Source organism: Podarcis raffonei, chromosome 5, assembly GCF_027172205.1.
Source record: "Podarcis raffonei isolate rPodRaf1 chromosome 5, rPodRaf1.pri, whole genome shotgun sequence".
NCBI lineage: Eukaryota > Metazoa > Chordata > Lepidosauria > Squamata > Lacertidae > Podarcis > Podarcis raffonei.
Window position 1 is genome coordinate 94,370,602 of NC_070606.1, and position 15,453 is coordinate 94,386,054.

The window sequence follows — 15,453 nt, forward strand, 5'->3', positions numbered from 1 at the left end:
GAATTTAGGCCACAACTTTATTGTTTACAGCAAGTGAGTGGTTGCATAGGCTCTGGTTCGACTAGCTCCCTGCACCGTTGCAGGTAGCGCTGACCCAGGGCACCAGCATAGGTCAGCCTAGGGTGAACACCTGGATAAGCAGAAAGCCGGGAACAGGCTATCTACGTCACCCAAATGCCCCCTGGACTCAGGCGCGGACACAACCCCCTCTCAGGGGTTGACCAAACCATCGAGTCCCCGGATTCCTTTAACAGAATACCTTTCACATAGGGATGGTGAGAGCGTTCTCCCATCCCTATCACCTGAACCAGAGCCTATCCGCAACCTTACAAGTTGTGATGATTTGCTATGTGGCAGGCGAAACCCAAATGGCACCAGCCAATCATCCAAGTGGGGAAAATTCCTGCCATGCCCTTGTCCCAACAATGAACGGCACACAATGGCATAGCAAGGTCAAGTGCACAAGCCCTAAAAGTAGGGAGAGGTGGACGGGTGTTCCGAATGCATGCACCGAAAGAGGAAGCTCTGGGTCACGTGCATGGGCATAAATAGGTCCCTGGATCCGTTTAGGCTGCGTCCCATTGGTCTAATTAAACCCTGCATCAAGGGACCTACTAATTGGGTGTTGTGGCTATCCAATCTTACTCACCCACAACACAGCATTTGGTTGCCAGGTCTCACCGCAACACGTGCCCTATTTAAGGGAGGACCCAATCTGCTGACTTTTCAACGTGTAAAAAAGACTTTCCGCTTTCAGCAAGTAAAGGCTTTTAAGTTGAGCTCTTTCCCAGGTTGCATCTGCATTGGAATTGCTTTAAAGATGTTTTGAAGATGTTTCATGGCCTGTTGTTTGCCACCCCGGGCTTCACTGGGAGGAAGGGCAGGCTATAAATTCAGTAAATAACTAACTAAGATGTGTTCGTATAAGAGCAGGGAAGGGAGAGCAAAATACATTCATGAGAGTCCCACCACAGAGCCATATGCAAACTTTGGGCCAGTTTACTTGAAGGATCGCCTTACCCCGTAGCTGCCAAACTCAACCACTTCAGTCTGCAGAACTGGCACTGCTATAAGCACCACAAAATTTCGTTCCGCACTTGCAAGGAATCGATCCTTCGGTGTGGCAGGACCTATTTTCTGAAATCCCTTTCTTACTGATACTATGCAGACGCCTAATATTCCCGGCCTCTGCTAGAAACTCTTTTGTTTAGGCAAGCCTGCTCAGAGCGTGTAATTTTATTATTTATAATAAATAATTGTTGTAACTATTTTGATTTCGTCTCTATTTTGATATCTTTATTATGTCTACTGTTTTATTGCTGGTTTCTTTTTACTAGATATTTTATACTATTAGGTAAACTACTGAGATATTTTATTATATTTATTTATTAAGCAGTACATACATTTTTGCTAAGTAAAGTAAATTCATGCTCAGGATATGGCCATGTGAGTGTAGAGTGGCCATGTGAAAAGATGAATGGCCCATCTAGTCAGCATCCTGTTCTCACAGTGGCCAAATGGATGCCTGTGGGAAACCAGCAAACAGGACCTGAGCGCATGAGCATATTTGGTTTCTGGTGACTGGTCTTGAGAAGCATTGCTGCCTCTAACTGTGGAGCCAGATTATGGCCTCTTTCATGGCTAGTAGCCATTGAGTGGCTCATCCTCCATTCCTCTGAAGGAGCGTCTCCACTCCTAGCATTCAGCCCAGACACTGAGGTCCAGCGCTGAGGGCCTTCTGGCAGTTCCCTCACTGTGCAAAGTGAAGCTACAGGGAACCAGGCAGAGGGCCTTCTCGGTGGTGGCGCCCGCCCTGTGGAACGCCCTCCCATCAGATGTCAAGGAAATAAACAACGATCTGACTTTTAGAAGACATCTGAAGGCAGCCCTGTTTAGGTTAGCTTTAAATGTTTGATGTTTTATCATTTTTAATATTCTGTTGGGAGCTGCCCAGAGTGGCTAGGAAAACCCAGCCAGATGAGCGGGGTATAAATAATAATTTAATATTAATAATATTCATATTAAAAGGGAAGCTGAGATAGGCTAGTTTTAGCCTTTTAGTTTAAATAATCCAGGATGCTTTAAGGCAGACTGGATTCTCCTGGTATCTCCCTCTTTACTCCCCCATAAAACAATAATCACACAAACAGTCTTGTAAAAGGTAAAAATAGCATTCACTCACTCAGGATGCTTGTTGAAGAGTAACAGATAGAGCAGCTTTGCTCAGGCAGGCTTAAAATGGCAATTTGGTCACAAAGACATACTTAAGTCTAGCTTAAAAATGGTGTCTGAGCTTGGAGACCAGACTAAGCAGATGTTCTTACATCTTTTGGGAAGAGCAGGAAGAGATGGAAAGAGGAAGAGTGTGTACCCAGGCAGGCAGAAGAATATATAGAGTACAACCTCCCCCTGTCAGGGCACAGTGGGGGTGTCTCTCACAGTCCTCTCTAGTAAACTTACAGGAAAACTCTGTGAGCTTCAGCTCCTATCATGTGTCGGAATCCGTGTTCGACTGAGATGATAAAGCTCATCTTCCTCCGGTCGAGTCCTTCAGAATCGCCTCTGACAATAATTAACAACCTGAGCCTTTGATGAGGCCTCAGGCACATTCCCCATTCAGCAGAGTTTCCAGCACAGGGAAGAGACAAGATAGTATGGGCTACATTGCTATGCTTTATTTCTTACTACGCAGACAGAAAACACATCCTCTCTCTGTGAAAGCAGAGAGCAACAGAACAAAGGAACAGGAAACCAGTAAGCATCACATCTGCCTCCTGTCTTCCGTGAGACTTCCAACAGCCTGGACTGCCTCTGGAATGTAAACAGAGTCTTGTGACTCTAAGCAGCTGCACAGTGGCAACAAACAGAAACTAACATCATGTGCCCATCTAGCAAAACGTGAATTGTTGGTTTGACTGCACTTTAAATATCCCACAACATTGCTAGCCCTTCCCATAGATGCTGCCAGGGATCGAACCTGGGACTATCTCCACGCAAAGCAGAAACTCTGCCATTGAGTTATGGCCATTCCCCTATGCACTACAAATACCATTTTTTATTGCATTGTGTGGATTGGTGCTTTTCTGTTGCAGATTTTATTGTTGTTCATTGTCTTGGGCAGATAAATAATTATGGGCTCCCCCTAAGATGGTGGTTATACACTCAAGAGTTGCCGGCACTCTTATGGAAAGAGGAAAGGTTGGCAACGTCTAGGGTTGAAAGCGGGACATCCCAAGTCTCTCTGGGCAGGGCGTATGTGGAATGGGTCCTTTGGTGATCTCAACCGATGATCAGCAACAGATGAGCCTGGCTGTGCATTGCCAAGACTGATGTAGCCCTCTCCAGGGGGAAGAGAGCAGCAGCAACATCCAAAAGCGCCGTTCCAAGTTGTAGCCAAATTTCTTCCAAACAGTAGGAATCCTCCTCCTGTTCGAGAATTATTTTTTCATTTGTGAATGACTTCCCGGGATGCATTCCATAAAATCAACAGCATCGCATACATGAAACCATTTCAGATCCAAGAGAGCTGACAAATGAGATAAGGCCTGTGGAAAGAGGAACATCTTCAGCAGGCTCCAGAAAGGCAATAGAGAGGTCGCCTGTCTGATATGCAGTGGGAGGGAGTTCCACAGGGTAGGTGCTATAATATATGCATCCTGTAAGACAGAGCTATTCTGCCTGGCCTTTAATTTGAATTCAGCCTGATCTTTTATTTCCCTTCCCTTCCCTCCCCCTCCCCTTTTATGAAGATTACCCACTTTGGGACCCCACAGCTAATTCTCCCCTGGCCTCCTCGCTGGCCCAAGTAGGACTAATTCAGCCAGCTAGCCCTGGTGACTATCTAATGTTTATTGGATGGATTTCCCCCAAATTAATTTTTGAACTTTGAATTTTATTGTCATTCATGCTTCTATTTTATTTTATTTTATGCTGCTTCTATGTTGTATTACAATTAAGTGTTTTAAATTTGTTGTTAGCCGCCCTGAGCCCAGTTTTCTGAACCGGGAAGGGCGGGGTATAAAATAATAATAATAATAATAATAATAATAATAATAATAATAATAATAATAATAATATCATCAAGATGAAGAATAACTGGTTTTTATTTCTTGGTTTCTGTTACACAGTGTTTTGTCCAGCATCCATCTCTAGCAAACAATCCCGAGACCAAAGACCTCCTGAATGCACAGTTCCGGCTGTTTCTCAAGAGAATGCCTGCCTTTTGGCCACTAGGTGGAAACCACGTAAATATAGGGTTATGAGTTTGCAGGATGGAGAGGGGAGGCAGACCCTACTAAATTCTTAAATTTAGTGAATGATAGAATTTATCTAAATGTTGGGATTTATCTAACATTTAGCATATTAAGGAAAGGGGCCAACCAGTTGCCTGAGTGCAGCAGCACTGTCTTCCGTTGTGATTCCCAGCAGCTAAAATTCAGAGGCATACTGTGTAACACAGTGGAGGGCCATCTTATCTGGTGGTCCTTGATAGCTTTATAATTATATTTATTTATTTATGCCCCAGCCACTCTGGGCGGCTTCCAAAAGAACATTAAAAACACAATAAAATAACAAAAATTAAAAACTTCCCTAAACAGGGCTGTCTTCAGATGTCTTCTAAAAGTCAGGTAGTTGTTTATTTCATTGACATCTGGTGGCGTTCCACAAGGCGGGCGACACCACCAAGAAGCCCCTCTGTGTGGTTCCCTGTAGCTTCGCTTCTCGCAGGAAGGGAACCGCCAGAAGGCCCTCGGAGCTGGACCTCAGTGTCCGGCCTGGATGATAGGGGTGGAGATGCTCCTTCAGGGATACAGGACCAAGGCCGTTTAGGGCTTTAAAGGTCAGCACCAACACTTTGAATTGTGCTCGGAAACATACTGGGAGCCAGTGTTGGTCTTTCAGGGCCGGTGTTATATGGTCTCGGCAGCCACTCCCAGTCACCAGTCTGGCTGCCGCATTCTGGATTAGTTGTAGTTTCTGGGTCACCTTCAAAGGTAGCCCCACTTTACCCTCTTTGATAGCTTTGCCCTCCATACGTGTTATGTACTGAGTTGAATAGGATCCAAAATGCAGCAATCTGATTGGTCCTAGAACAATGCAGCAGTATGATTGGTCCGCAGGAGCCACCCAATCCAGCTCCAGGTGGAAGTGAATCCGCAACCTGATTGGCCTACAGGAGAATCCCAGAATTAGCCAATCACGTGCATCCTATTGTGTAAATAATGTATATAAAGCAGATATTTTGGGGAAACCTTCATTCCTCACTACTGTGAGCTGAAATCCACACTAACTCCAAGTATATTTCAATACGCTAAGTGCAAAAGGCCAGCTCAGTGTGCCTGAACTCCTCAACCTTCACAGCCTGTAGCATGGAGTGGCTGTCCCACCTGCCTCTCCTCCCCCAGCCTTCTAGGACGTGGAAGATGGGGTTCTTCCTATAGTGACCTTGGATTCTGGCTCCCTCCTAGCAAGCACTTGCGGAAATCAATGGGGATTAAGCTACTGCAGTCAGCAAGCGGAGTCCTAAGAACGCTTTGTGATCTGTTGCTTGGCTGTGAGTCAGGCAACTCCCACCAAAGGACTCAGTCACCAGCAAAGAGGATTAATTAATGTTTCCTTCTTAATCATTTTCTCTCTCTCTCTCCTTTTCTGCACGGCTCTAATCTCGAGTTCCTCGGGACCAGGCGGTCCCCCTAATTCCTGCTTTTGCAGGAGCAGACCGGCCTCGCGCTAAGCCTCTCCCCTCCCAAGCCTGGTGGTGCAAACCCCACAGGATGCCATGGGGACGTGCGAGACGGTCTCCGGGCCCCGTGGAGCACAATGGAGGCTCTCCAGCCGGCCGGGCCAGGCCTCTCCTGCTCCTATCTCCAGGGCTCTGCTGCTTACGAGGTTATAATGTGTTGCTGGAACCAAGCCGCCATCTGGACTCCATCCTTGGAGAGTGGAAAGTGCTCTTTGTCAGCGCCTGACCCCAGGGATCCCCAGCACACAGCAGCTGGAATGGTAATTAACCATATGATTAAAAACAACAACACAGAGAGACGCACAACGTCCCACTTGCCCGGGCTCTGGGAAACGCAACTGACAGTGACAAACTCGCATTTATTTAGAGTGGGACACGCAAGAGCAATCTCTGTCAATGGTCTTGCCGTTGCGCCTGAGGAGAAATCGTACATATTGCCACAGGCCAGACCTCGGCAACTTCAATCCCCCCCCCCCCGGGAGTTAATGGGACCACTTTTTGTGTTTGCAAAATGGCTCCCAATGTGATAATTCTTAAGAGCGTGACCAAGGCTTGGGTCGAAGAAGGCAGGCCCAATATGGCTGCCGCACTGTCTGTCGAGCTGGCCCTCAAAATGGCCACCTGGCTTCCAGGATGTATATCATGTCCCCACAGAAATCATTTGCTGCTTTGTCCTGAGGAAAGAAGCAGTTACCCTTCAGGGATGCCAATTCATTATAATGGATCCATACCCTTGTTATGTACTGAGTTGAATAGGATCCAAACTGCAGCAGTCTGATTGGTCCTAGAACAATAGGATCCAAAAGGCAGCAGTCTGATTGGTCCTAGAACAATAGGATTCAGAATGCAGCAGTCTGACTGGTCCTAGAACAATGCAGCAGTATGATTGGTTGGCAGGAACTACCCAATCATGCTCCAGATAGAAGTGAATCCACAACTTGATTGGCTTACAGTAGAATTCCGGAATTAGCCAATCATGTGCAGCCCATTGTGTAAATAACGTATATAAAGCAGATACTTTGAGGGGACATTCATTCATTCCTCCTCACCACCATGAGCTGAATAAAGAGCATGAAATCACTTTGCGACTCTGAGTATATTTCAACCGTCCAACATTTCTCTGATGAAAATAGGGACGTCCCATTCCATAATGATACTTTTACTATTTATACCCCACACACCTGACTGGGTTGCCCTAGCAACTCTGGTCAGCTTCCAACATATAAGGAAACATAATAAATCATTAAACATTACAAAAAAACTTCCCTATACAGGATTGCCTTCAGACGGCTCAGGGGTCAGATAACTCCATACTCTCCAATATTTCTCCAGTGGAATTAGGGACACCCTAAGGGAAAGTGGAACATTCCGGGATGGAATCAAAAACTGGGGTGGTTTCTCTAAATCAGAGATGTCCCTGGAAAATAGGGACACTTGGAGGGTCTGATGATCTAATTCACACCTTACACAAAGCCAAACCAAGGCTCATTGGGAAAATGAGAAGAAATATTGGCTCCTGCATCCCTTCCCTCACTCTTGCTGCTGCACTACCAAGGAAAAGTCATGGTTTGGCTTGGCATGTCATCTGGGATAGTGGCTTGTCTTGCTCAAGGCAAATGACAAGCTGTAACTAATATGGAGAAACCAAAATCTCCTCCTCAGGAGCCGAGGCACCTGCATTTTCATCCTATGCCATGTTGTGGCTTACATAAACTCAGTTTGCATGTGTGTAAGTTCAAAATGCCCTCTGGATTGTCCTGAAGCTAAAATTAGAGGGGAAGTTATGTGGAGAAAAGATTCAAAACTAGCCAAACGCATGTGCCACTCTTATTCGGGGGTTTTTATATATATTAAAGTGGGCTTCAAAATACGTTACCTGCTCATCAAAAAAGTCCTGAAATGGCTGCTGCTCTTTTCTCCTGAGAGGGAGATGGGGAGATATTGTGCTAGGCTTCCTGCATTATCATGGCATCTCCAAGGAATTATAGATTAATCTTTCTAGCACTACAGTGAACAGCCCAGGAGAAAAAATGTCACAGGAATTCTCCAAATGCATATTGAAAAGTGAGTCTCATCTTATTATCAGTGTCTCCTTGGTTTAATGCATTGCTGTAGACTCGGTAATCCAATGATTAAAATAAATGGTTGTACTTTTCAACACACCACATTTAGAATCTTATTTTGTTTTATTGAAGCAAAATGCTCAAATGGCTTTTTGTGCTGCAGAGTTGAGCTGAAGGGAGAACCAAAGACACACACACCCCAACATATTTATCCAGAGTGGCTCCAGTATTTGTTGGAACTTTCTGTGTCTTCCACATCATTGCAGAGGCCAGATCCTGACACTGAGAGCTACCTACATTTATTTTTTTTTTGTTCCGGATCCAAAGATTATTTGATCATTCACTGTCATTGGTAGCTGGTCTTCCAATGTGCAGGGGACTAAACATTTCATGGCAGTCATGTCTGATTCAACCAGTGATGGAGGAGGAATCGGCAAATGGACATATAAATGGAGACTGTTATGTACTGAAGTTCTCACCCTGGGCCAGCAGGGGGATACTGTAGATAGTTCAGATCCACATATGCAAATAAGGGATCGAAAGTGGCGTTCAGTGATTGGATAGTTACAGAAAATGGTTACTGTTGCGTTCTAGTGGAGCTCTATATAAGCAGGCTGGCTGAACCTTTTAGTTCAGTTCTGTTCTGACCTGTGAATAAACAAGAGCTGTTTGGAGAATCGCTGTGTTGTCTGATATGTTCATCCACAACTTAACAGAGAGCAGCAGTTCTGACCCAATCAAGATATTCTCGCATCAGACAACCTCTGGCATAGAGTGTCTACATATGTCTGAGCTATTTGTGCATGGTCACCTTGTTTTGTTTTGTTTTGTTTTGTTTTGTTTTACAGGCCAGGCACTAATTATAAGCAAGACTGGCTTGACAGCAGTACATGTGAAAAGGATCTAGGGGTCTTAGTAGACCACAAGTTTAACATGAGTCAACAGTGTGATGCAGCAACAAAAACAGCTAATGCTATTCTAGGCTGCATCAACAGAAATACAGTGTCCAGATTAGGGGACGTATTACTCTCCTGCCTGTTTCCTCTGTTAATGCCATGTTATTATAGGTAAGGCCATCCCTTGCTCTCACTGCAACTTTATCCCCAAGAGGTGCATTTTACTTTTCCCACTATTAATGAATTGCAAACATTTGCTTATATGGGGGAAAGTTATGGGGGGCATCACTGCATTTCGGGTGCTAAAACTGCTACCTGTGTGATTTTTTCCCCCACCCACTTTCATGGGGCCCATTTCTTGGTCACACTGGGGTGGGGCTGCAGGGCAGTGGGACAGAGGAGAGAGGGGGGGGGGAACCATTCCAAACTTGGGAGAGCTTTACAGTGACTCTGTCCTGTCCGCAGCACTTCCCCTTACAAAACCAGGCTCAGAGGCAACCTTGGTACATATGCAGGGGAGAAGTGCTGTGTTGGCAGAATCTGAGCATGTTTCATTACTTGTAAATCTGTGAAAAGGCTGGGGAGAGTGGCAGAGTTCACTGAATAATGCCTTGGACATGCCGCACTCACCGAGAATAGGAAACGCCGGAGGGCAAAGTCCTCGAGAGCTGAAGCTGCAAAAGGAAATCCAGCCCAGGCATCCGGGTGGTCATGCAATGCAGTGTTTCTGCTCCCAATATCATAGGTGGGGGTGGCTGAAGCCAGCCCAGCCCTGGGCATCCTGGAGGCAGAAAAGCCATCAGATGTGCAAAGGTAGATAGGACAGGACAGGAAGCGTTCGAAAAAGCAAAGAGTTGCCCACCTGCTGCACAGACCTAGGACAAACAAATCAAATCACACGTTCAACAAAATCATGCATGCCACTTTGGAATGCATGGGGAGGAATCACATATTTGAATGCCCACCTTTTTATAAAAAAACCACACCTTCAAATCCCCACATGTAGAGAGCTAATGTGTCAGGGAGAAGGGTAGGCTAGAAATCCCTGACATGCTAGTTTCTCATGTGCAGTGTGGTGTTTTTTTAACATGGCAAATTCTAACGGCTGCATCCTAAGAAGCAATGTTGCAGAATGTGTCATTTGCATCTTAATTCCTCTGCAATAGTTTAAGTTGGTGGCTATTTTCTTTTTAAAAATAAACCAAGATGTGTCAGGGTTCTTCTTCCTGCTCCCAAGTGTTTGTGGGTTTGCGATCGTGTGGCTCCCTGCAGTGATTTCTTTGTGTATTACTTTATAAACTCCAGGACTGGGATTAAAAATAATTCCGATGCTGAGTTCCAGGTGGAGCTCGGCTCTGCTTAAGTCCCTTGCATGGCGTCTTTGTTGCTGTCTTCGCTTCAATGGCCTGGAATGCTTTGGGGAGGGAATTCGTGTGGAGAGAAAGTGCTTCTTCACAGAGGGCATAGATGGAATTCAATCCTACAAGATGTAGTGATGGCCCCAGCCTGGGTGCCTTTAAAAAGGGATTGGACAAAGTCAAGGGCGACAAGGCTCCATCTGGAGTCCTTTGTCAAGTTCTGGGCAGCACGGGTTAAAAAGGATGTTGGCAAGCTGGAAGGTGTGCAGAGGAGGGCGACCAAGGGGATCAAGAGTCTGGAAACCAAGCCTTACGAGGAATGGTTGAGGGAGTTGGGAATGCTTCGCCTGGAGAAGAAGAGATTGAGAGGAGATATGATAGCCATCTTCAAATAGTTGATGGGCTGTCACATAGAAGATGGAACATGCTTGTCTCCTGCTGCTTGGAAGGATAGGACCTGAACCAATGGCTTCAAGTTACAAGAAAGGAGATTCCAACTAAACACCAGGGAGAACTTCCTTTTTTTTATTTTATAAAGATATTTATTAAGTTTCCAATTTTATACCAACAAAAAGAAAAAAGCAAAAAGAAAAAGAAAAAACACATACAGTTCTCAATACTTAATTTTAAATGACATATTTCCCTGACCTCCTCATACCTCCCCTTCTTGTATTCCAATTCAAATTATTTACTCAGCAAATCCTTATCTCGAATCATTACAGCTGGAAACCCCTTAATTTCAATCCAACATCATTCAACATTCTTTAATTTTACAATATTTCTGTAAATAGTCCTTAAATTTCTTCCAATCTTCTTCCGCCGACTCTTCTCCCTGGTCACGGATTCTGCCAGTCATTTCTGCCAATCCCATACAGTCAATCATCTTCATCTGCCATTCTTCCAGAGTGGGTAAATCTTGCGTCTTCCAATACTTTGCAATAAGTACTCTTGCTGCTGTTGTAGCATACATAAAAAAAGTTCTATCCTTTTTTGACACCAACTGGCCGACCATGCCCAAGAGAAAGGCCTCTGGTTTCTTCAAGAAGGTATATTTAAATACCTTTTTCAATTCATTATATATCATTTCCCAGAAAGCCTTAATCTTAGGGCACGTCCACCAAAGGTGAAAGAATGTACCTTCTGTTTCCTTACATTTCCAACATTTATTATCGGGCAAATGATAAATTTTTGCAAGCTTGACTGGGGTCATGTACCACCTGTATATCATTTTCATAATATTCTCTCTTAAGGCATTACATGCCGTAAACTTCATACCAGTGGTCCATAACTGTTCCCAGTCAGCAAACATAATATTGGAAGGTGGTGGACTCTTCTTCCTTGGAGGTTTTAAAGTTGAGGTTGGTTGCCCATGTGTCATGGATGCTTTAGCTGTGATTCCTGCATTGCAAGGGGTTGGATTAGATGATCCTAGTCCACTGTGGTCTAAATCACTGTCTCTTGGGCTGGCTGATCAGAAGTTTGGCAGTTCAAATCCGTGTGACAGGGTGAGCTCCCGTTGCTCTGTCCCAGCTTCTGCCAACCTAGCAGTTCAAAAGCATACCAGTGAAAGTAGATTAAATAGGTACCACTACAGTGGGACTCCTGCCAACCTAGCAGTTCAAAAGCACATCAAAGTGCAAGTAGATAAATAGGTACCGCTCCAGTGGGAAGGTAAGCAGTGTTTCCGTGTGCTGCTCTGGTTCGCCAGAAGCGACTTAGTCATGCTGGCCACATGACCCAGAAGCTGTACGCCGGCTCCCTCGGCCAGTAAAGCGAGATGAGCGCCACAACCCCAGAGTCGGTCACGACTGGACCTAATGGTCAGGGGTCCCTTTACCTTTTACAGTGGGAAGGTAAACGGTGTTTCTGGGTGCTCTGGCTTCCATCATGGTGTTCCATTGCACCAGAAGTGGTTTAGTCGTGCTGGCCACACGACCTGGAAAGCTGTCTGTAGACAAACGCTGGCTCCCTTGGTCTGAAAGCGAGATGAGCGCTGCAACCTATAGTGGCTTTTGACCGGACTTAACCATCCAGGGATCCTTTACCTTTTACCTTAGATGACCCTTGGGGTCCCTTCCAACTCTACAATTCTATGATTTCTAAGGCTACCAATAGCTATGTTCTGCCAGCAATGTCAGAGGCAGTTTCCTCCAAATACCACTAGCTGAGAACCACAGCTCAGGAAAGCGCTATGGCACTCCTGTGGAGATGGGAGAGAAATCTGGCTCAGTCTGAATCTTAACGGGAACATACCTAATTCATACCTTCCAAAACAATGAGCTGCTGCACTCGTGCCTTGCTTGCAGGCTTCCGGTTGGCCACTGTGAGAAGAGGGTGCCGGACTAGAAGGACCATTGGCCTGATCCAGCGAGCTTGGCTTAGGTTCTTAATATGTGAGCCAATCCACCGCTATCCTCTGAAATCTACACTTCTGCAGATGTGGTGATGCAGCTCTCAGCCAGATAAGGTGTATGTATAAAAGCGTCAAGAATAGCCATGCTGGATCAAGCCAGATGCCTGTCTAGGTCAGCATCCTGTTCTCACATCCTCCAGTTCTAGGACTATATTTTTACCTGTGAAATGCTGGGGGTGGAATGCTATTGCGAAGTAATAGCTCTGATTCCCCATACATTGTGCTTTAGATTATCCCCACATTACCTGGCAGTCCATAGTGATGTTGGATATCTAGGATTCTGGCTCTGCTGCCTCTTCTCTCCATACCACTGGGAGTGTGTGTAAACAATGCTCCTGTTTATATGAAGCGTTGGATCCTGGAAGGTTTGGGATTTCCTTCCCACTTTCACTTCATCCTCCCTGGATGCAATTATGGGATGGAGGGAGGGAGGGAGAGTTGTATTATATGATAGGCTTCATTTGACAAGTGCTCACATTGCACATCTCGTGATGAAATATACTCAGAGTCGAGAGTGGATTTCATGCTCTTTATTCAGTTCATAGTGGTGAGAAGGAATGGAAGTTCCCCCAGAATGTCTGCTTTATATACATTATTTACACAATGGGCCTCACGTGATTGGCTAATTCCGGGATTCTCCTGTAGGCCAATCAGGTTGCGGATTCACTTCCACCTGGAGCTGGATTGGGTAGCTCCTGTGGACCAATTAGATTGCTGCATTCTGAATCCTATTGTTCTAGGACCAATCAGACTGCTGCCTTTTGGATCCTATTCAACTCAGTACATAACACATGAACTCCAGGACGACATGCTTAATTTGCACGTCCTGCTTTACAACTTTCCAATCCGTGCCTCATGGCGAGATGAGTGCAGCACCCACAAATCAATTCAGCTAGCTATGCAGACATTGGGTGGCTTAGCCCCATATTCAGCAATATGGAGCAGATTGGGCATAACAGAGAAAAACTGCAGCTCCTGGTACAGCATCTGCTTTTGCATATAGAATTTATTCTTGTAGGTGTAGGCAGTACTGAATTTGATGGCCCAACGGTGTGACCTGGTATAAGGCAATTTCCTATGTCCCTATGTTGCTGAGGACCAGCCCTGCCACTGGGCCAACTGAGGCAGCCTCACTGCCTCAGGTGACAGCTGCTGGGGGATGGAGAGGTGTTGGAGGGTGGAACTGTATGCTCCACCCCAGTCAGCCCTGCGCCTCCTAAGCCGAGATGTAAGAAGGCATTCTGTTCTGCTGCCTATTCATTGCTGTTTCCGTTCCACTGCAGGCCACCTTCCGCCCAGAACAATGCTATTTATCTCGCTGTCCACTATCACATAACTTACATAATTAATAGCATAAAATTTAGATTGCCATTACTCAATTCATTTCAATGCAAATGTGGGGTGGTAGAATGTAATCAGTTATGACTCAATGTGGGCTGGAAGCAGCAACAGCAGTGAACACGGATCGTAATCACTGGGTTGATCTCCGTTCCAGACATAACCGAACATCAGCTGTTTCTTCTGAAATCTCTGCCATCCCTTTTCTCAAGCCAGCCAGCTGCCCTCAGAAGTGGTGCTGGATGTTGTCCTGCCCAATGTTGAAGTAAGAATCATCTGCCAATCCGGCTTTGGGTGGAATGGCATGCGCCATCTTTTCCTTCTTCTCGGGCAGCAAAAGACCTTGAGCCAGCCTTGCCAAGACTTTGGGATTAAAGCATAGCTGTCAAGTGTCCCTTGTTTGAAGGGACCGTCACTTATTCCAGCGCCATGTCCCGCTGCTGTCCCTTATTGATGGATGTCCCTTAAATGATGTCCCTTAAATTTCAAAGGAAGCAGCTCCTCTCCCTCCCTCCCTGCCGGCCAAGGAGGAGGGAGGCTCCAACTGTGTTGCTTGGCTATGTTGCTCACCCAATAAGAAGTCTAAGAACGACTGGGGGGGTGGAGCTTGCATGCCTTGTGTGTGGCTAGTTAATGCAAGCTGAGGGGGGTTTTGAATGCTGGATGCCATTTTGTTGCACGTGCTGCTGCAAACTTTGCAGTGCAAAGCCAGGCCAGGGAGCCATCTTAAGTTGAGGCTGCATAGGCCTTGTGGTGCATGTGATTCAGATTCTATTCAGTTGAACCTCTGGCTACAAAGTTGGTCGGACAGTGTTCTCGAAGCTACCCAGCATGAGTTTGACCAGACTGCAGGAGGACAGGAAGACTGGAGTGCCTGGAACAGGTGAGGCTGCAGGTCCCTTATTTTGGCTGCTGGTCCCTTATTTTCAAGGCTGCTGGTCCCTTATTTTCAAATCTGTAAGTTGACAGCTATGGATTAAAGGGAGAAGGAGAGTGGCTTCTCTCCACCGGAGTTTCACAGAATGCAAACATCGGCCTCAACTGGAGCCTCCGCCAGGGTGCCTAGTGTCCACTGGAACTGGGCAGGTGGAAGGCAGGAAGCCCAACCACAGGTGGAGCCAGAGCCAATGACAGGTGGACTGATCTAACTCTAGTTTTGTCCTTATCAACCTCCTCCCTGCTGAGGTCTACAAGGGCAGCACTGGGACGAAGGAGGAGGAAGCTGACAGCCAGGGCCACTGCCAGGTTATCTGAGAGAAGAAGCCAGGTCCAATGGATGCATAACAGAGGAACAGTTTTATTGCAGACAAGAACAGTCTAAAACAGTGATTCCCAAACTTGGCTCTCCAGCTGTTTTTGGACTACAACTCCCATAATCCCAAGCTAGCAGGAGCAGTGGTCAAGGGTGATGGGAATTGTAGTCCAAAAACAGTTGGAGACCCAGGTTTGGGAAATCCTGGTCTACAACATCAGCATGACTGACCACCTCAGTTGGACTCAATGGCCCCTATGGTTGGAATAGCAGTAACTCTGCATTCACAGCCATCCTCTGGGCTACTCGTAAGTAAGAAAGCAGCTGGGCTTGGAGGAATCCAAGCTGAGCTTTGTGGGGCAGTGCTTCCCTTGCCCTGACATACCCGCG